Source organism: Gymnogyps californianus, chromosome 1 (genome assembly GCF_018139145.2).
Source record: "Gymnogyps californianus isolate 813 chromosome 1, ASM1813914v2, whole genome shotgun sequence".
NCBI lineage: Eukaryota > Metazoa > Chordata > Aves > Accipitriformes > Cathartidae > Gymnogyps > Gymnogyps californianus.
Window position 1 is genome coordinate 10254279 of NC_059471.1, and position 22316 is coordinate 10276594.

A 22316-nucleotide genomic window follows, 5' to 3' on the forward strand; every position below is an offset into this window, starting at 1 on the left:
GGGAGTGATAGAGCAGCTTTGGTGGGCACCTGGTGTCCAGCCAGGGTTAACCCACCACATCAGTAAATCTGAAGTGCCCTCCATGTATAATAATCTTATCAAAGTTAATGTTTTTTCACTGTACTACACTTTCTACTGATTTTTTTTCTATGGCTATTTCATGGTCTAGTTGTTCCTTCTTGTTATTGGATAGCCTGGTGCATAGCCTTGTTTATTTTCTGAACAAGCTCCCACCTTTTAACAGCCACTGTCTATTCAGTCCCAAGACTGAACAGTAAAACTGTGCAGTGTTGTATTGCACCCAATAAGGATAACAAGGACTTCAGTGACATGTTTCTAAAAACAAACAAACAACTTTCTGAAGTAGTTATAAAAAACTTCATTAGACACAAAAATTTGGATTTTTTTTCCTCTTAGAATTGAGGAATAATCACCTTATGTGAATGCATTTTCCCTTTTTTTTTTTTTCCCTGTGATTGAAAAAGGCAAATACAGAAAGTAGAAGAAACAAACTCCCATGAACACAAATCCCTTAATTAGAAACCCAGCATTCCTGACTAACATCAAGCCTTATGCAATAATATTCTGCTAAAAGAAAAAAAAATCATTAAAAAGTTCATTTTTAGCTCTTCTTAATGTTGTTTGTTAGTGTTTGAGGATGCTGTGACACGCACATGGGGCCCAGAGGAGACCCACGGCCAAGGGGTATGTACCATCCCCTTAACAGCAGAGACACAGCCTGTCTGCCCTGTAGGACTATCATAAAACCATGTGGACCTGAACCAGTCCATGATCGCTGACATGCAGGGCAGGGTTTAGTCCTTGTGCCTTTCTCATCTAGCTGTATAGAGATAGCCATGGCATTTCCAGCTCTTTTCTCCTCTCTCAGCAGAGGAAACTCAACTCAATAAATGGCAAAGCACCCAACACAAGATGATGTTAATGATCTCTTCTGGTCATGATCTCTTCCTGATGCCTTCATGATACCTTCATCCATCAAGCTAAAAAATCGGTCTGTAAGTAGAAATATTGAGGGGGATAACTAAAAATTAACCAATATTAACTATTTCCTACCTCTGTAGAAGTCTAAACTCTGATGGACTCTGGTAACAGAACTGGATAACAACGAGCTTTTTTCACTCCAAAATGTTATCATCAATAGAAAGGAAGTCTGTATACTTACTGTCTTTTCTAGTAACATATATCTTAGGGATCAAATACCAACAGCCCTTTAATCACATTCTTAGGACAATTATAGCAATGTGCAAGTCATACACAACTCTTTCAGTGAGGGATCTAGAATAAAACCGATATAACAGTTCCTGTCATATCCTTCTGAGCATTCAAAGTTACTACACATTTTCTGTCTCATTATGTTTTCTGCCTCTCTTGCCATATAAGTTGTCCATAAACCCATAAGATCATGCTCTCCTAGAGTGCATGCCTGCTGTTATTATATCAATTCTCCAAAGCTCCTGGTATTTGCATATGCAAATTGTAGCCATGATGCAATTTTCTGTTGATGGACATATTCCTGCTGTTAATATCCACAGAAGTCTTCATGTGTATCTGTTGTTTTATCTATTGCCTCCAGTCTACCATAAGTCTCCAGCCATATTCATCAAATTCAATTAGTGACATTCTGCCCTGTGAGAATCTGCCAGTACAAAATAGACACAGTAATGCTCAGAAAATTGTCAAAATAAACACTTTTTTAAATAGCATCAGATGACTGAAACCACAGTAGACTAAGATCCATCAGTTCCCATGTACTTTACAGATCATTCTACAAAATTCAATAGAAACATATAATAATAAATAAATATATATAATTTAAATAAATAAAACCTATAAAATAAATAGAAAATATGGAAGGATTGTGGCAGGACCAAACAGTGTCATTTAATCCATTACTCTACTTTAAAACAGGACTACTGACACTTAAGCCTATGTTTGATGTATTTCAGCATTCATTTCCTTTTGAACACAGACTGTAAATATTTTTGCTAGTGTTTATTTATAGGTAGCATTTCTGGATGATTTCAGAATTTTCATCCTTTCCCCTCTCTATGCCTTTCAATATTTCCATTCTTCTAATTTCACCTGATTCACATTCACCATTGCAGTTGTCTCTCCCCAAAGTTTTCAGGCTCTGGTCAATTTTAAAGAGTGAACTTTTATTGTTATTAATTACTTTTGGTCAAAATTCTATTAAGAAATGGTGGAATATTTCTGCCTGTGTCCTGGTTTCTTTCAGACTATTTCTCTAATTTATTAAAATAATCTTGAATTTTAGTCTTGTCCTCTGACATACTACAGTTCCTATAAGCTTGATGTCATCTATGGATTTAATAAGCATAGCCTTCATTTGATTATGTAATTTATGTCATTAACAAATCAGAGTGAAGGGAACTATACTTGCAGTTGGACAGGGAACAAGTGATAACTTTACCTGGTTATGTGCCACTCTACACTCTTCTCCACAGTAATTTTACTTTTGATATGTCTCCCCAGTTTGCTTACAAGAATGCAGTGTAAGGCAATGTCAAAAGCCTTAGTGAAAACAAGATATATGATTATTACTTCTTTGTCTACATCACCCGTTGTTCTTTCATAAAAGAAAATTAGATTGATTTGACAAGATCTCTTCTCCTCGGCAAATTCATCTTTGCTGCTACTCTCCTCCTTGTTATCTTCCAAATGCTTGCAAGTCATTTCTGGCTGTTTTAGATTTTTTCTAGGATTTGAAGTGAAGTTGACTCGTCTATAAATTTACACTTCATTTTTTCGTCCCTTTATACAGGTGCACATTAAGATTGCTCCTTTCCAGTCCAGCAATACCTTATACGTCCTCCACAAGTTCTCAAAGACAACTGCTAATGTTTCTGAGCCTGCTTCAGCCCATACTGAGATCAGGATCAGAAGGCCCAGACAAGCTGAAAACCTGCAATATATCAAAATACCGTCAAACATGATCTGTTTCTGTTCTAGGCTGAGCTGTTATCCATTGTTGCTAATAATGAGTTTGCCACTCGTCATAAGTAAGCTTTATAATGAACAGTGAAAAAAACACATTCTGTACTTCTTCAGTTTTCCATTTAGTGATAGCTATTCCTTTGCACTGAATAAATGTCTAACACTTTCTTTGGGCCTTCTATTGCTGCTAATCCAGTCAAGGAATGATTTCTTGTTACCTCCAGTGTCTCTTGTTAGCTACAGTTTATTCTGTATTGTCCATTCTGATTTTGCTCCTACCTGCTCCTGATGCTCTGTATGTGTGCTTAATGATCTGTGCTTGCCTCTCCTTTATCCATACGCAAAGTTTAGAGTGAATAAACACTTCATAATTTAGCCAAAGGTCTCTCTTTAATATTTTTTTCTAACCTTTCTCTTCACTGAAATACTGTATGATTTCTTGGGAAACTACAACTTCTCCTGGATTCATTTTTTTTTGCTTTTATAAGGTCTTCCTTACCATTTAAGTATATCTATCAAAATCTCCTGGGTTTAGAAGTTATTAGTGGCACACAGACAGAAAGATAGAGAGAAAAAGAACAAACTTTAGGAAACTGCACTGGAAGAATCCCTGAGAGATCCCTCTGCTCGCACTAAAGCCCATTTGCAGGTAAGAATGCAGTCCTACCCTACCTACCCAGCTGAGTCAAGTCTATACAGTTACAGGGATTCCTGCTGCTGCACTAACCACTTTGGAGCTGCGGCTCCCCAAAGCACTTGGCATCAACAAATGAAAACAGCTACAGCCTGCTGAAAACAGCATGTTCGGTTTTACATTCAGTGTGTAAACTGTAAGCTGGTTTCAACCATATTTTGTTACCCTTTGAAATGTTTCCTCAATAGTAGGTTGCACCATCTGTTGCACTGTTTGCCTGCATGTTTTGCTTGTTAAACTGCTCCCCCAGCAGCACACAAAAGAGGAAAAACAGCGGTGATGCCTTTCAGGAAGATCTCTCTGTCCTCCGCCTGTCTCCTCCCACCTCGGTGTTGCACTGCGCACAACAGATGCTCCTCTAGTCCTACCTCATGCTTATTTATTTTAGGACCTAAGCCAAAGTCCACCACAAAACCTCAGAGGCTTTAAAATCTGGCCATCTCCTTCCTCGTGAAGCCTATAGGTATGTTTGATGTGCTAAGGACAGAACACCACACGTGCCAAAGCAAAATGTTAAGATGAATCACCTCAAGGTTCACCAGGGAGGGTGAGCTCTGCCACAGCTAATCCTGAACACCCATTTAAATATGGGAGAAAGTCCAATGTTGATCAGATGTCAATAAACTTCCTTTTCTCAATAAACCTACAGACAGGACAATACTTACACCGCACTAGTATGTACTCTGTCTCCTGGCTAAATGCTGACATATTGTCGTGACAGGAAGAATACCCTGTCTTGGTACAGGTAATGAAGCAGGGCTTTTCTTCCCTTTCCATCAGTTGTCCTTCATCCTTAGTATCTAAGCGGCAGGAAAACCTTATATCAGCTTTTCTTCTTTCCTCCTTTCCTGGTGTGTTTATTAAATCTGAGCAAATAATATACAATGATTTTACATGAAATATTCTCTGAAATGTGTTGACAAAGCCTTGCACTATACTATATAATCCCAAATTATTCACTTCATGAACTGGACGAATGATGGGAGGAAGGGGTAACCCAGTGAATAATGCATTCAAATATGACTGCAGAATGCTCTGAGTAAATTATGGAACCCAAAGATATTCAGCCAGCTCTGATCTGAATAACATGACATAGTTTTCTCGTGGCTTTAAGCCACCTCAGCAACAGGGACCAGTGAGGAGCTGAACTCATTAAATGGGAAATGCTTTTTCAGGATGTACATTTGCCTTGAGATAGCAAGGCCTCTGTCTCAACTCCTATCAAGAAACTTCATCCTGCAGGAATACAAGACCTGAATATCCTTTACAGAGAAATAAACATTTTTTCTCATGCCAGCTTTTGCCCAAGGGTCATACCCATCACACGTGGCCATAGGATTGATATGATACATTAATATGACTCTAATTTCTCTCTGCAGCTGCTATCTTAGAAAAGTCATGTCACATCCTTGCTTTTTCTTGAATTCCCAGACAAGAGATTGTCACACAGACAACCATAAATATTAACCTGCTACCCAGTCCTGGATAGTAAATCAATTTAAAAAAACTCAGCAAGGTCACTACAGTTGAAGCTTGATGGCAGCATCTAAAATATTTCTTATGAAACAGGATGGCATCTGACAGATGAAGGAGAGATGTCCATATATGAACTAGTCACTCCACGCTATCTTTGTAATAAACAGAGAAAAGTAGGTATTTCTAGAGTGAAACTAGTCTGATTCTGAGTAGACATTTGAAATAAATCAGATTAATCATATTCTAAAATGCCTATTACTCTCCATTGGCTGTAAATGGAAGCTAAGATGACTTGTCTCTGATGCAGAGACTAAACATGTGGACACCTACGCTGGAGTGAGATGAATCCCACCCACAAACTTGGCTGCACACAGAGGCAGGTGCAGGCTCCATAACAGAGCTGTTATATGGTGTGGGAGCACATACCACACCAGCTGGTACTAATGTTCCCTGAGCTTCCCTGAGAAATCTGTCCCAATATTTCTGTGTCCAATACGGTGAACCAGATACTGAGAGAAGATCTGGCTTCTTGGAGTTTATTTCCTCCTCCACAAGCTTTTCCAGGTGGCTGAGCCCCGATCAAATATTTATAGAACTAAATATTTCTCTTCTCTGTGGGAGGGAAACAGTAAAAGTACAGATCCTAATTTGTTTTTGCAGAGGGCTGGAAATAACGACAAACTGGTCATTAAAGCTAAGCCTCTTTTTCTTCTTTTTTTTTCTTCCATTCTTTGCAGATGCAAATAAACTTTCCAAGGACAAATCTGAACCCATAAGTTTCTTTCTCATAAGAAGGTTAGCAGGTGAGTAAGGTTGTTTCAGGAAATCTGCACTGCCTCTTCTACTGGAAATACTTCTTGGATTATTATCCATAGAATTTGGTAGCTCCCAGGAGTCCTCATCACTGAGCAGGACCCCACATAGTAGCATCTGCACAAACACAGACATAAAAAAAGGCTCTCTTTCCAAAATGTTGATGTTATAAGGCAAGAGACAAAACCAGACAACTTATCGTCAGAAAGTGAGGTTATTTGAGATCCATTGTCTGTAAAAATACATTGTAGTTACAGCTATTTTAATTAAAGAAATTATGTTAGGAGACATTCCCGGGCACAGGACCTCATCTTACTTATAGAGCTAATACTTTTCTGGGCATGTTTTTCTTCTACATCAACTGAGTTCATCAAAAATAATTTCTGGACAGGGTTCAGGTGGACAATTGTATGTGGCCACCCTGTTTTGGAGAAGAACAGCATACAAGGTACAGATGTGGGCTGTTCCACATCAGTATCAAAAAGCAGTCCTAGGTATATTTTACTTACTAGAAATGACATAGCCTATGTCAGCTCTTCCTCAAGTCATTTGCTAACTAAAATATAGATTTTTTTAGACTTTCAGGAGGTGAAAAGCCTGTCCAGGAGAACATCAGTCATGGTTAGCGTAGACAATTTCTTTCTCTTTGCGTAAGTGACTGCTTGTATTACAAAGCCACTCACAAGAATCCCCAGCTTTCAAACTCACAAGGAGATGAGCCACAGACATATTGAAGACTGTTTTGCCAACTGCAGCCCCTCCTGTTGCATGCCATTTCCTCAGTGATACTGCTTTCCTCAAGGTGCAGCACTACAGACCTCCATCATTCAGATATTGGTCAAAAAGTCCTCTGAGGAATATTTTTTTTCTGACTCAGAAACTTGCAATTCACTTTTCTCTAGCAGTTCAATATAAGGAAAAAAGTGATTTTATAATCTTTGGAATAAGTTATTTTTTCGTCTTATGCATTTTTTCAGCATGGGCCACCATAGAACTTGACATAGATCTAAAAAGCCTGCTCCTACTAGCGTATGAGGACAAAGGGCTATATGGTGGCTATCTTCCTTAATAGTCCCATTTAGTCATGCTTACTGTCGTATCGTCTAGGTGAATGAGCAGTTCAGTTCAGTGCCACCCACCGCTGCCAGACACTTTCAAAAAATTCAGTGAAAAGATGTTATCGCAATATGTAAATTAGATAGAAAACAGTCCAGTTTTCTCATAATATCTAGAGTATGTTGTACTTTTTCTAGGTCTCTAACTGGAAGTTTGGGAGTTTAGGAAAACAGATTATTTTGAAGATACTCTGCAATCTTCAGAGGAAAAAAAAAAGAAAGCTTAAGTGTGAGCTAAGTATAGGCAGGATCTAACATTTATGCATTCATTCTTTCTACCCAACCTGCTGAAATGATAGAAACTAAATTATAATTTTACAGAGAGTTTTTTTAAGCAACAAGCAATGAATGATTGGAGAGGTAGTATCAGCAGAACTTTCATCATGAATGACTAAATTCCAGCTTATTCCAATACTACAATAACAACAACAATCAAAAGATCTAGAATATTGCAAGTCAGAATGTAGACAAGAAAGAGACCCTGCTCCCTTTTTCAGTTATACAGTGTGCCATTAGAAGTCTGTTCCTACCAAGTCCCTTTCATGTCCGCAGAGGAGGTTCAGGTCAAGGATGCCTGCTTAGCTGAAAGATACTGGCATTGGTGCTGGGAGAGCAGAGAATAAAGACAGACAGAGAGTAGAAGAAAATTAAGTGTTGGATTCACCTAATCTGATTTCATAGGTCTACAATGGCAAGTCCATCTAAACTAGTTGCCTTCATTCCCATTATAGAGAATGGAAAGGAGCAGACACTTGTAGGTACCAGCTGCAATTCGGTCCTGATTTACCAGCATGTCATGTCATATGAACCCCACCAGACTGATCAACACAATCTGAACAAAATGACAACGATTTCGCCAGCTGGGAGCTGAGCTAAGCAGTGACCTGTCAGGTTTTTTGTAGCCATCAGGGAACAGCACAGTTTAAGACATCATATGAAAGAGAAGAATAAGGTGCCATGATGTTCAGGGGAAGCCTTTCCAATGCTTTTACAATATAGCGACTGACACCTCAGGAAACCAAGACACAGCATGGAGGATTTGAGCAATCAAAAACAATCCACGTGTTGGTGAATGGAGATCCTAGTTTCTCAGGGGATTTTCAGAGACAAAATACTTTAAAAAATTGAAGGACTATTATTCCAGTTCTTAAGATTTTTAAATCATGAGCTTGAAAAAACCGCACAGCTCAACAAGCATTGGCAGTTCTTAAGATTTTTAAATCACGAGCTTGAAAAAACCGCACAGCTCAACAAGCATTGGCAGGTGCCATGTCTGATTTCTGTTTAGATTTCACACTGTGCTTTAACTGTCAAATAATGAAATAATGTATCTGTTAAAAGCTCATTGATTTTATTTACCTTTCTGACAAGTGGGAATTTAGTGCTACTTACCACCCTGTAGGACAGTATTTGCATACAACCTTTTGTGGAATTTAATTTATTTTGATTTATGAGAGTTCTGAAATCATTGCACTCATGTTGATAGTGGAAAGAACAGATCAGTCTCCATCAACAGTCCAAATTTATGCTAAAGAAGAGACAACATTAATTCCATCCAAGCAGTTTTATTTCAACTTGAATCATCTTTCCCAAAGAAACCCACAGTCTTCACAAATGTCCCAAAGATCTTGGAGTAAGTAAAACCAACAAACATGAGGAGATAGGAATTACAGTAGCCTCCATTTTATCTCCCTCTTTTTTTTGCCCCCAATGCAACCTGAGCATATAGAAAATTAAATTTAATTTAATTACGGATTGTTGCACTATAATTGTCAGGGAGCAGCAGGATCGAGTTGCTCCCTAAGGGATGGAGGCCGGGAGCTGAGAGTGATAACCATGGTGAGGAAGGTACCCAGCCACCCAAAGGGGTCCCAGGGGCCAGGTGGGCCAAGGGGAGAAGGAATTGGGCTCGGATCAGTCCTGATGGATGCCAGAGGCTGTGCAGCACGGGGAGGAGGGCAATGGAGGATTAGGATCAGGCCCAGTGAGGGGAACCAGGGTCAGACACAGCCCTGAGATGGCCTGGCAAGGGCATGGGGACAGGAATGTTGGCCCACAGCTTGGCAGGGCCCATGGTCAGGCAGGGCAGGGCTGTGGGGAGCTGGAGACCAATGTCCTATGGTGTCACTGGGGCAGGGACTGATGGCCCTGGGGGGCTGAAATGGGGTCCTGGGCTGTGGGCAGGGTGGGGGGAGGCCCCAGGAGTGGGCAGGGCCATTAAAGCTTAGCAGGGCCCTCAAGGCCCTGACAATAATTAAGTATCATAGCGTTACTTTTGTTTTTGAATGATCGGTCAAGTCAAATGTGTCAAGTATAGATTACATACATGTGGAAAATTGCTAAAGAAAGACTTTTTCGGACAGATGTCTGAGTAGCTAATACATTATTCCTCTTCAGTACTGATTATATATTATCCAGGAGACTGAATATTCCAAACCTGCTGAGACTTAAAGGCTAATGTTTTCTAACTGGGGAGAGAGGAGGAAAGTTCATTTAACGTGATGCCATTTCTAAAATTGAGTTTTGACTGTTAAGCCTACTTAGGCAAATTCTCAGGTTAAATATAAAAAAGATTACCTTTTTTTTCACACTCAGCCTTAAGCTGACAAAATCAGAAAATTCAAAAAGTCTGAATTGGCACTGTTTTCTTAAAATATTTCTGAAGAATTATCAGTGACACCTCTTCTTTGCAAGTTTTCTTCACTTTCTGTAACCATTCTGACACCACAGGTGCCATGCAAGCACCTAATATACAGACTTACAGGGGAGAACGGACTGCCAACATGTGGATTTGAGGTGTAGGACACAAGGCTGTTGCTATCCCTCAGTGCACTTACACACCAACTGCAGCCGTGGGTGAAGGTCAGAGGATCTGACCTGTAAAACCTGGGCAAACAGAGCCCTGCTGTGGCCTCACACTAATACGTTCAACCAGAACAAATCTCTGTGCAGAAAGTCACCCTCTGTGTAGCTATGGGGAAGAGGATGGTGGTGGTAAGGCTTGTAGCATTAATATCATAGTCTTAAGGAGCACTGAATGGTATTTCTGAGTGGTTTCTTCTTAGGTAGCAAAAATGATCCTTTACCCAGAACTTTACTTTTTAGTAGCATACAGAGGAGATCTGTTTTGCTGGTTTAAAACCTGCAGAAGATGCTGAAGATTCCTGCCTTCAGATGATCAACTGCAGTGGGCCTTTGATTCATTGCTTTGCTGGTTCTGCATTGAATGAGGGATTACAGCACAGCTGTGATGTGCTGCTGAACAGAAACTGCCAAACACCTGAACACAACACTGTGCCTCAAACTCATCCCTAACTGATGCATGAAACACAACCATTTGTGTTCACACTAACCTCTTTATGTGCGAACCTCACCCAGTACACGTCACCAGTTTTGAAGGCTCAGAGGTTTGGCATAGAAGGAGATTCTCCTTTGAAATAGATGGAATGACAAATTAACTCTGTCTGAAGAACCCCTTGCCACACTGAAGATTGCTGAAGCCCCACCTCTTCAGGAACCGTAGACTGTTTCTTGTCCTTCACTTGACGTGATGATAATTATATACCTGTCACCTTACCTGCTTCTTTTAGCATGCAACTTGCACATTTTCCGCAACAACCTACCACTTAGTTCTCTTCCACTTTTTAAATAGTGCTGACTGGTAGTTTTTAATTAAGACTTGACAGTTGAAATTTGCATTCCAAAAGCCAGCTGAAGATGCTGGAATTGGATTGTCTATTATTTTATAATGCAGAGCATTCTACTTGCACACAACCCTATCTAGCGAGCATGTCCTTACCAGGACCTTCCTAGTTTCTAGAGATGCTGCATGCAAAGGTTTAAGGCTACTTCTCTGAGAGCATCATGAATTGGCATTTTATGCTTTAATGCTTAGTTAATGGAGTATAAATAAGCATGCTGAGCGATTTCTGTAGCTCTAAGAGGAACATCATTGTTCTTGTCTGATTCGTTATTCATTTATACATGCCAGTTCACAAAATAATTGCTGTGAGCAGATGGACAAACTGCTGAGAATACTTTTGTCAGTTTCAGGATTTAGGGGAGAAGTGACCCAGGGAAAGACCCAAAGAATGGATCACTACAACTTTTAAAGAGCTACAATATACTTCTCCATTTTCTGTAAGAGGCTCTGTAAGAGTCCTGCTAGAAGTTCTTGGCTTGAAATGCATTTAGCTAGACAAATTTTCCCTTCATATCCATTAACTTTAGTAGATTTTGTGCTTGACAGTGGTATAAGTCAAGTCATTTCTGATTAGGTTCTACAAGGTAAAGCTTTAAATCCACTCCAATTAATGCTTCTTTTGAAGAAATGAGGCACATGTTGTGCTTAAAGCTAAGCCTCCGACTTTTTAAGGATTTTCCATAAAATTCCACTGATAATTAATCACTGCAGGTATTTACAGAACCAAACACCTTGTGTTGCCTTTATGACCAGTAATAGCACAAAATCGCAATTATGATAGAATAGCAAAAAGACGGACCTTACAAAGTCACCTCTTCTGTCTGTAGCATGAATTACAAAGTTAAGGAGCACATTCTTGATCAAATTTCTGGGCTCATAGATATTTTGAGAAAATGTAAACAACAATTTCATGCAATGTATTTGTGAAATTTCATCTTTTCACCTTATTTCCTATGGATTCACATTCTTTTTTATGCATTCTTTCCTGTGGGTGTTATATGACATCTGAAACACAACAGTGACAGTATAGCTGTGAGGTTAGAGCTGAGGTCACACATTAAACCAAGAAGCAGCTACTGGCCATCTGTAAAAGAAATACCACAGACAGCGTAGAAAAAATTGCATCCTCTATATCACAAGCCTTATTTGAATTCTTTATATTCATTGTATCTTTTGGATCAAAATCCACTAGAATTTCTACTACACTGTTTTTACAGAACTACATAATGCTGTTTAGATAGGTTTCTTTTAAAAATTAAAGGAACGGTAGTCCATTTCATGCCTGGTCACCACAAGAAGATTTCACAGCAGCAAAAGTGATGTAAATTAAATTACAGAAAAAAGGCATTAATTTTGATGTTGCTCCAGGTGCCAAAGCAGGGATTCCCCTGCAGCCCATGGTGAAGACCATGGTGAAGCAGGTTGTCCCCCTGAAGCCCCTGGAGGATCATGCCGGAGCATATACCCACCCTGCAGCCTGTGGAGGACCCCGCGGTGCAGCAGGTGGATGTGCCCTGAAGGAGGCTGCAGCCCATGGAAAGCCCACACTGGAGCAGGCTCCTGGCAGGAGCTGTGGCCAGGAGAGAGGAGCCCATGCAGAAGCAGGTATTCTGGCAGGACCTGTGACTGCATGGGGGACCCATGCTGGAGCAGTCTGTTCCTGAAGGACTGTACCCTGTGGAAAGGACACATTCTGGAGCAGTTCATGGAGGACTGTATCCCATGGGAAGGACCCCACACTGGAGCAGCGGAAGAGCGTGAGGAGGAAGGAACAGCACAGATGAAGTGTTATGGACTGACCTCAACTCCCATTCCCCTGCACTGCTTGGGGGAGAGCACACAGAAGACTCAGGAGAGAAGTTAAGCCTGGGAAGATGGAGGAGTGCGGGGAAGGTGTTATTAGTTTTGTTTTTATTTCTTATTATCCTACTCTGTTATTAATTGGCAATAAATTAAAATTTGCCCAAGCCAAGTCCTAGTTTTGCCCATGCTGGTAATTGGTGAGCAATCCCCTGTCTTTATCTTGACCCACGAGCTTTTCATCTTGTTTTTTCCACCTGTCCAGCTGAGGAGGGGAGGTGAGAGAGCAGCTTGGCGGGTATCTGGCTAAGGTCAACCCATCACATATAGTATCTATTTTACTTGTTTATGAATTCTCTTCTTTTGCGAAGAGAATACATAGATCAGATAAGACCTTCCGGAAAGAAGGAGGTTGTTCCTTCCATTGGGAGAACTTGAACATGCCTGAGAAAAGTCAATTTTCCTACTGCAAGGTATGGCGGGGAGGAACAGAGAGAGATGCATGCAGCAAGGAGTAGTGAACCAGCTGTGAGAGAGAGAAAGAGAGAAGCGTCTGAGAGGAGAGAGAAGCAGACATATCCTGGCCCCCATGGGGACAAAAACAAAACTTCCTGGAGATCAGAGGAGACTCTGCAATATTTACTGCAACTCATAAAACTCACTGAAGTGCTTAAAACCCAGCTTGGAAGGAAGTACCAAGTGGGTAAAGAAGTTGTTTATACCTCCCTTTTAAACTTATTCTTCTGACTTAATCATTTTGAGCTTTGTCTGTGTGAAAGATTAAGTAAATATTCTGTAATTGAACTACATTTTTACGTTTAAAAGCCCTTTTCTTCTTCATTGGGAAGCTCACTATAAAGGAAAAACAGTCCAGATGAAGCCATCGTAGAGATCTGGCTGACTTGGGTGCCATTACAAGCCCATTACCTCATGCTGACTTAGCACTCAGACCAGATGACTGAGTGGTAATAATGTGTCCAACTTCAGTCATAACTCATCCAATTGACTTGGCCTTGGACACCTGCAAGCCAGATTTAAATCTCAGATGACCCCTGCTCTGGCCAGCTAGGATGGCCTTTCTAGTGCACAAGGATGAAAAAAGGAATAGAAAATCTTCTTCCCAAGCAGAAATAGAAGTAAACTCTGAAATGGAAGAAGAGGATATAAAACCACGTGTTTAATATGCAGGCAGCACAGACGGTGCAGAAGGCTGCAGTGAGCCAAGATGAATTAACCTCCCCTGGCTTGTAAAAGAAAAAGAAATGCCACCTTTCAAACAAATCCTTCTGTGCAACAGCATGAGCCCTTGCGGTGTGAATGCTGCCAAAAGCTTTCTCTTGGAGAAGCCCGGAGTTCATCAGGCCTTAAGCAGCAGCACTCTTCGGATTAGCTGATTCACCGTATGCCCGGGCAATAGCAGAATTACTGGCAGCAATAGGGTAAGCACAGCAAGATAGTCAGATGCTTTCTGAGAGGGCACGATGAGATCTAACACCAATGACTCAACCATTCAGCAAAATGAGACAGAGCTAAATACCACACAGGGAAAGAGCCTGGTCTGACTTCAGGCAAGACCTGGTCTGGTCTTCTCCCCTAAGCTTTTGACAGTCAGGCAGCCATTTCCTCCAGCTGAACAGGTAAGACTTGACTGCTAGCTACAACATCCCAGCTGGTTAATCTTTGTAGTTCTTCTGAAATCAAGACCCAACACATTTAAAGTAGACATTGTGAGATTAGGATGTCTTCAATAAGCTACGATGGTTGGAGAAAGCAAGGGCCTTTAGAATGGTAAGTCCTAACAAAGATATTTCTCATCAGTCTTTTCTACACTTTATTACCTGTGACTTATCTGGGTTGATCCATGTTTCAGTTCATGTATGATGCTCATCTATGTTTGTCCATAACCCCTGCTATTCTTCCACTCTTTCCCTTCGTGTTTAATACACCATTGCTCATCTTGGCTGCTGAGTCGAGGTGTTGTAAAGAACAAGATGGGAACCACATCCGATGGGAACAACATCAAGATCCCTCTTTGCAAATAGCCTGAACTGTCAGCTGAAACTGAGCTGTCAGTTAAAATCATTGCCTTAGATTTAAGAGGATAAAAATTAGAGATGGAGAGGCTTCTGTGGAAATATTTCCTTTTAAATAATACATATCTGCCTTTCTGGGTGGAGGGTGAAGTTCCTAGACTCCTGGGGTGCACCCACCATTCGGAGGCACTGAGACAATCAGCACCTCACAGCTATGATTGGAGTGGACTCTGGTGAAGACTTGCCGAGAACCTTTGATGGAAGCAAAAACTCTGAAAAACTGCATTGCAGTTGACAGCTGATAGAAAGTGACTAAAGAATATTTTTGAGGATGACTGAGCTGGTGAGATTACTCTTTTTATCCCACAGGGCCTTAAACCCCTAGAAACCAAACAGTAAAGATCATAAGGAGCTGTGTGGGTAATAAAAATAGTAAAACTATTTGGGATGAGATTAGTAAAACCAGAGAGGCTTAAATGTATTTGCCCAGAGAGGAGGAGACTAAGTGAAGGGAGGATATTGAGATTATGAAGGTCATAGGGGCTAAATAGTTTCTCTTCTTAACTATGTTACATAGCACAAAGACAATAGGACAGAGGATTAAATGAGAGGGCAGTCCATGTAGAAGAAACAGAGAGAATAAGCACTATATGCAGCCTGCAGCCTCCTTCTGGAATTTACTGCCACAGGAGATCATTAAGTCAAGCATTATGTCCATTTTTTTTAAGGAAGTTAGGTAAGTTAGTGCTTAATAATGATATGCACAGCCATGCAAATTGATGTAATAAAATAGATAACAAAAGCTCATATTTCAAGATGTAAACAAGTCATCCATGGTGGTCAGTAAAGGAATGTCGGTCTGTCCCTACACCTTCTGTATTATAGCTTAGATATTTTACTAGACAATCTTCCTTTGTGGAGCCAGGTGTTCACCTTCGTCAGAAACATGATACGGATCTAGAAGGACCAATAGTGTAATCTGGCGTGACAGTTTTTAGGAACCAGTGCATGATCTCTGTGGATGTAAGAAAAGCACACAGTAGGAAGGCTTAGAGCTGACTATTTCTGTAAAACCTATAGTATAGTGCAGAAAACCAGAAGCAGGTACAAGTGGGTGTCACTTCATTGAAGTCTATTGCCAGGTGCTGAGGATCTAACCTGTTACATTTCAAAAACCATCGCAGGTTTTTATTCCCAGTGTATTCTTTACCTGTCGAACATGCATAATGGTGGGATACTTTATTTTGTAAATGTGACAATCAATGTCTTCTCCACGTTTTGTAGAGGATTAAAAGCAGGAGCTGGAGGCACCAGCGTCACTGTCAGATTTCCCAACAAGTCACTCAGAGATGGCAGGCACTCGCTATTGACATAGCTCAGCTTTTAGATTCATCCTCCACATGCAATATTGAAAATGTTTGTAGCATTCTCAACAGGTGTCATATCACTACTCAGTCCCAGGTTATAATTAAAGCTTATTATTTCTCTGGGAAAGGTGAAAGCAAATACTAAAAATAATAGAAAAAAAACAACCTATACAAAACTCATCTTCTGAACTTCTAGTAAACTGGAAAACTTTTGGCAAACTCTCTTTATTAACAGGAAAATGCCTTTCCCATCAGAAAAGTTGCTTCTGGTAGTTTTAGAGATAGCTTAAGTGCTAACCTAGTTAAAAGGAGATAATCAAGTTAATGGAAGAGCTTTGCTTCTCAAAGTTAGCTGATGAAAAATATTGTAGTCTTTCACAGAAAATACTATATAGATATTGGTCTAAGACTGAAAAACAAACGCTGGGGCACCTTGAAAAAGATTAATCGGAAAACCAGATATTTGAGTTTCATAGGAAAAAATATATTTCATGAAAAATATTTTAAAACTTTCCTAAAAGCAAAAAAACATTCATTTAGCTTTACAATTGCTTATTTCTTTTTAAGGGTACCACATATTTCTTTTGGACTTTTTTTTCTTTTTGTAGCTTTTTCTCCTTTCTCTTGATTTGATTTTTGTTTAGGAAGGCAAGAGAGAATTTAAAAATCATTTTCTCCCCTTAACAACTTGACAATTGTTTTTGTTTTGTTTTTCAATGTGAAATTAACAAAAATGCAAAATTCTTTGTTACAATTCAAAGGATTAAAAAGCGAGTATGAAAATTTTAATCACTTTTGCAAAGCCTTTTTTATTTGGCATAGGAGAAATATTTTGATGAGGATTTGCATGTCAGCTCTCCACAACACTTTCTGAGAAACATACCATCTTTCTCAGAAGACTGAGTATCTGAAAATTAAGGATAATTCCAATCCTTAGTTGTTTTGAGCAAGACACAATAAGCATACTTCCTAAATCACAATGTAGGAACAGTCAGCTTGGAATCAAAAGGAGACTTGGATTAGAATGCAGATGAGATCAATTTACCAATGTATTGATCTCACTAGAGTTATTCTGAAGTAAACAGCAATAATGAATGAGGATTCACTCTTTCTTAGAGTGAACCTATTACCAGTAATGACAGGTATATCTTGGGGTCTTGTAGTCTAGTCTCACCATCCTGCAGTTTAAGCAAACAACAACTACAGCTGCTTTGATGAAGATTCTTGAGAGGACCAAGTAATCAGCCAGAAGTAAAATCAGTTCACCCAGGGAAAACCACAGGGTCTTGTTCACTAATACAGACCCAGAGAAGAAAACTGATTTCACTCATGGAGGACTCTTCCTATGTTTTCTCATAGACAATCAAGAGAAACCTGCTTCTAATCCTCAGTGAAAGCTGAGATCTCCTTAAGTGCATTAGCTGTGGATAGTAACCTTTGGCTGATCTCCAGTACACACACCCTGCTTTCCTGCAGGATGGTCACAACTGCACCTCATCTAAACCTTTATATTCTCTGGCAGAAATTCCCAGGCAGGGATGGTAAAGGCTGCCAGGAGAATCTCAAATTCATTGCCAGTTTACACATTGACTTTATGCGTTCCCCGATGCTTTCTCATCACCCACAAACAAGTCAAAACTGAAATCAATCGAAGAACTGAAAGCAAGGTGTAGTGCCCAGATCCATAACAGTGTATTTCATTGTTAGCTTTCAAAATGCTTCTAAAGAGGGTCAGAATTATCAGCACCATTTTATATGTTGAGAAACTGAAGTATGAGGACGTGATTTGCCCAAAGTCAGCTCACACAGAAAGCAGTCTCACATGTCCTGAGTCCTACCTCTGTTCTACTGAAATTAATTCAGAAAGTCTCCAACAGAAAGAGAAACATTCAGAAGTAGAGTCCCAAGCTGTGAGTTAATAACAGGAGAGAAAAAAAAAAGAAAAAAAGAGAAAGACCGTAGCACTGAAGGAAACCTCCTAATACACCAGGTACCTAATTTCTTAGCAACAAAAGGTCAAGATGCTTCCTCAGCCACTGAATTAAGACAGTAGGCTCATCTCAGTATACTGGAGCCATCGGCTACCAGCAGCATTTGACAGCAAATCAGCCAAGCTCCACTGATTTATAGCGTAAACAAGGTTATACACTCACTCTGTAGTGGTCTCCATTCACCTCCAGGCACACCCGCAAAATGGGCGTGCTGACAAGAGCAGCCAGCCATGGAGAGGCCTTGGAGGGAGAGGAGGGAACTGCATCTGAAAATTCAGATTTGATCCACCCTGCCAGTTGATCACCTACAGTGACAAGCAAGAGTTCAAATCATTCAGAGAACACCAGAAAGGATTAGTGGATATGGACAGTGGCTTAGTCCAGTCATTGGCTTTACTAGTCTGCACCTTCTTCTCTACCATAGAGCAAATTATAGGGTGGCTTTTCTGCCTCCTATCATTGCTTATGTATCCAGCTAGTGATTACTGTCTTCCCTTTCAAAATAGAAATAGAGAGACACCTGAGCAATGCATAAACAGGCTGATGCCCAGAACAGCTGAGCCTTTCTCATGGTTAGCCCAAGCTAATAAATGCTTCTAGGTGATGGGACTTATTTACCAGCCACAGCACCTTAAAACAACCCACTATTCCCCTTGCACAGTTCTGCTGTGACTCTCTGGACAGGTCTCTGTGCCCTCAGGGGTCACTGAAGCATGGTACCTTCACCTTTAAACACATAGGTAGCAGCTGTGCTGAAAATGGCACTGGGATCCTGATGGACACTAGGCTAAACATGAGTCAGGAGCATGCCCTGCTAGCTGTGAAAGGTAACAAGACACTGGGCTATGTTAATATGAGGGTACCCAGTAGATTGAGGGAAGTGATGTTTCTTCTTTTACTCAGCACTCATTACACTGCATCCAGAATACTCCATCCAATTTTCAGCTTGTCAGTACAAAAAAGATGTTTGCACACTGGAGGGAGTTCAGGGGAGGCCACCGAGATGGTGAGGGCTGGAGCACTTGTCTTGTGAGGGGAGGCTGGGGGAGCTGGGCTTGGTCAGCCTGGAACTAAGAAGGCTTTGGGGGAACCTTCCATTTGGAAGAGGTTGCCCAGAGACATTCCATCCTTGGAGGTTTTCAGGACCTGACTGGACAAGGCCCTGAGCAACCTGCTCTGCATTAAGCAGAAGCTTGACCTAGAGATCTCCTAAAGTCTCTTCTAACCTGAATCAACTGTATGATTCTATCGAAAACAGTCACAAAATGATGGCCTAATGGGTGAGGCTCTATGTGTATGATGACTGGGCTCAGTGGTCAGTTCTCCCACAGCTTTCTTGTGTAACCACAGACAAGTTATCTAACCAAAGATCCTGAACAACATTCAAGCATCTAACTCGTCTTGCCTTCCTCCCTTCAGGAGGAGTTAGGTGCCTATGTAAGAGTTAGAAAACTATGCACATTTGTGGAACTATTTGTTCCTTTCTGTAGAACTAAGTTGAAAAGACAAACTACTCAGAAGATCGTTGTGATGATAAATTGATTGATACTTTTATTACAGTGACGGAAAAAGTCAAAGGATCTTGATAATAACAGTAAAGTTCAATTAAGTGTTGCTATGCTGCAGGGTTGCTGATGGATGAATAAATCATACAGCCTATAATTAAAATGTAAAGGAAAGCCGCAGACCTTCAATGTGTCTACATCACAGGTCATAGATCATCAAGAAAATCAAAACACCCACTAGATTTTCCATATTTTGGGTCAATCCCACCCACATCCAACCCTCTGTTTCAAGATGCAGAAAAATTAGCAGGTTGTTGCTCATTATCAGGACAGCCTGATAAAACTGACTTCAGGGGAAAAGAAAACAATCCCTGAATTACAGTTAGAACAGGCCAGCCAGCCCTTGAAAGCTGAGAAGATGAGACATCAATCCCCTGTTTGTTTGACAGGAAGAGAGAAAAACAGGTGATAAAGTGATGAAATTGAGACCAGAAATGTGAAGTATGCTCAGCATTTTGAACTTTAGGTTGAACCCAAATCCCCAGTAGACACTGCAGCAATTGTGGTATTTAGTTCTGAATGTTGCTTTGCTCCCTTCAGTTAGCTAGCCTGGCTTAGCAGTGTGCGCCTCTTGTTTCACCACCAACAGCTAAGCCTTGGCATCTTGGGACAGAGCAGGCAGAAGAGAATACTTAAGACATCATCTTCTCTGCAGCCCCTCAAAATGCCCCAATCCCTGCTGCTCTTCCCTGGCATCTTGTGTGGTTTTAAAGTGAACGTACAAACTCTGTGCGCTTTCTCATTGCCAAGGGAACTTGATGTCTAAGTTATTTGTACCTAACACACTGGATTCTCCCTGAATATTTGTAGAGCTTAAAGAGGATCCAATTTTTTACACCAGAAACATGCTTCAGACAAGACAATTCTGAGCACAGGTCACATAGCTGATGTCCTACATTTATGTTTATTTATGTATTTGTTTTAAAACAAATCCTACAATTGCGGTCCCTACAGTGAAATGACTGATTAACAAGTTTGGCAAATTGACAAGCCTTCACAGCAATTACAGACAGGACTGGAGTTGCTAAAAGACCAAGACAGTCTTCTGGTGTAGCCTCTCCTTTTTAAATTAGGGCAAGGTTGCCCTAATTTAATCTTTAAAGTTCCTTGGCACAGATTAAGTTGTCCATCACGTTTATATGATTTTGCTAACTGAATATTACTGACAATTGTTCCTAAAGACAGGTCTCTATGTTTTTATTTCTAGCTTTATCTGTCAGCAATGCCTTTCCTACAGTGTTAGGTCCTTCCCTGACTATTCACCAGTGCTGCTGTGATCCCTTCCATACATGGAAAAGCATTTGCTAAGGAAGAGTCAGTAGCACATTCTCATTTTATATCTTTTCTGCATGCCTTCAGATAAACCAGAGCTTGTTTTCCAATGCCTTGAGTTAAAAGCTTAAACATCCTCAGCTCTTGTTAACAGCAAACTGTAAGTGGTAGGTATTCCTGACAGTGAGACCAGATGTTTTTGAACACATCTGTGAAGAATCAGCATTTGTCTGTGAATTCTGCATGCACAACAATTTATTCCACAAAGCCATCTCAGCTGAATTTCCTAGAAGAGTAGCCTGTAAAACAGATGAACTCATATATCTTCTTAGGTGTGATGTCTTTTTTGGCAGGAGGAGCAGGCTTTTCTGTAACAGCAAGGTAAGATACTGCTGGAAGTCAAGTCTGGCTATTTTTCATTCTGATTCTAGTTACAGTAGTAAAAGCCTTCATGGTATTTTCTTAAGAGCCATGATAAAGTAAAGGGGACCGTATTTTTACTTAGATCAGCCTGTGCAATCTTAATTATGTTTAATTTTCTCTTTTGATTTACTGTGTGTTCTTACATATAAACAACAACATAAAAAAATGCAGGACATCATACATAGGAAAAAAAGAACAAAACATGGGAGCATGTGGCTGTCATTTGATCAGGAAAATATCTGAGTTTTCTTCAGTGTAAGTAACTTCAAATGTTAAAAATGGGTTATTTTCCATGCCATGTGCAAAAATGAAAAACATAAAGGCAGGACTGTCTACAGAGCTTTAGACGGCAAGACTCACTCTGCAGACTGTATCACTCCAAATTAAAAGCTGCCATCTCTCTGTGCTTTATGATTTGAGAGCAAAGCTGAATATCAAGCAGCACAGGCAACTATGTCTAGAATTAAACTTCTTTTACACTTTCCATTATGAGACTGTTCCATTGTCTTCTAACTGCCAGATTTTAACGCTACAGGCTTAAATCTCCATGCTGAGGTTCTGCCACAAGTTAAATAATTTTGAGGTTTTAACTAAAACAGTCAAGCTATATCCAAATGGAAAGTATATTTTTCTCATGCTTAAAAGAATAAGAAATGCATTTATCCCGTGACCACTTCACTAAGTTCTAAAACTTTGACTTAATGCATCAAGAACCTGAAATTTTGCAGGGAAGGGAGGGTAAAAGTCCCAATATCAGAGATACACCTTTTGCTTCTTCTACTTAAAATGAAAAGCAGGAAACAAGCAAGCAAACTGCCTAAGAGTTTCTGCCTCTGAAAAATTTCCAAGTTGGATTTTGTTTCAGTTTGGCAGACGCATTCTCCACAGATTGTGACTCCCCTGACCATGTTCCCACCGCTCCCAGCTTCTTCCTGCCATTAGATGTTCCACACACTGGGCACGGCTCTCCTGCGGGAGCTGAGCAAGAGCTTTTCAAGCTCATTTGTCTCCTCAGCAGCATGCCATTGTAACGTGGTGTTTTCTAAGGGAAACTGAAGAACTGCATATATATGCAATATACATATTAA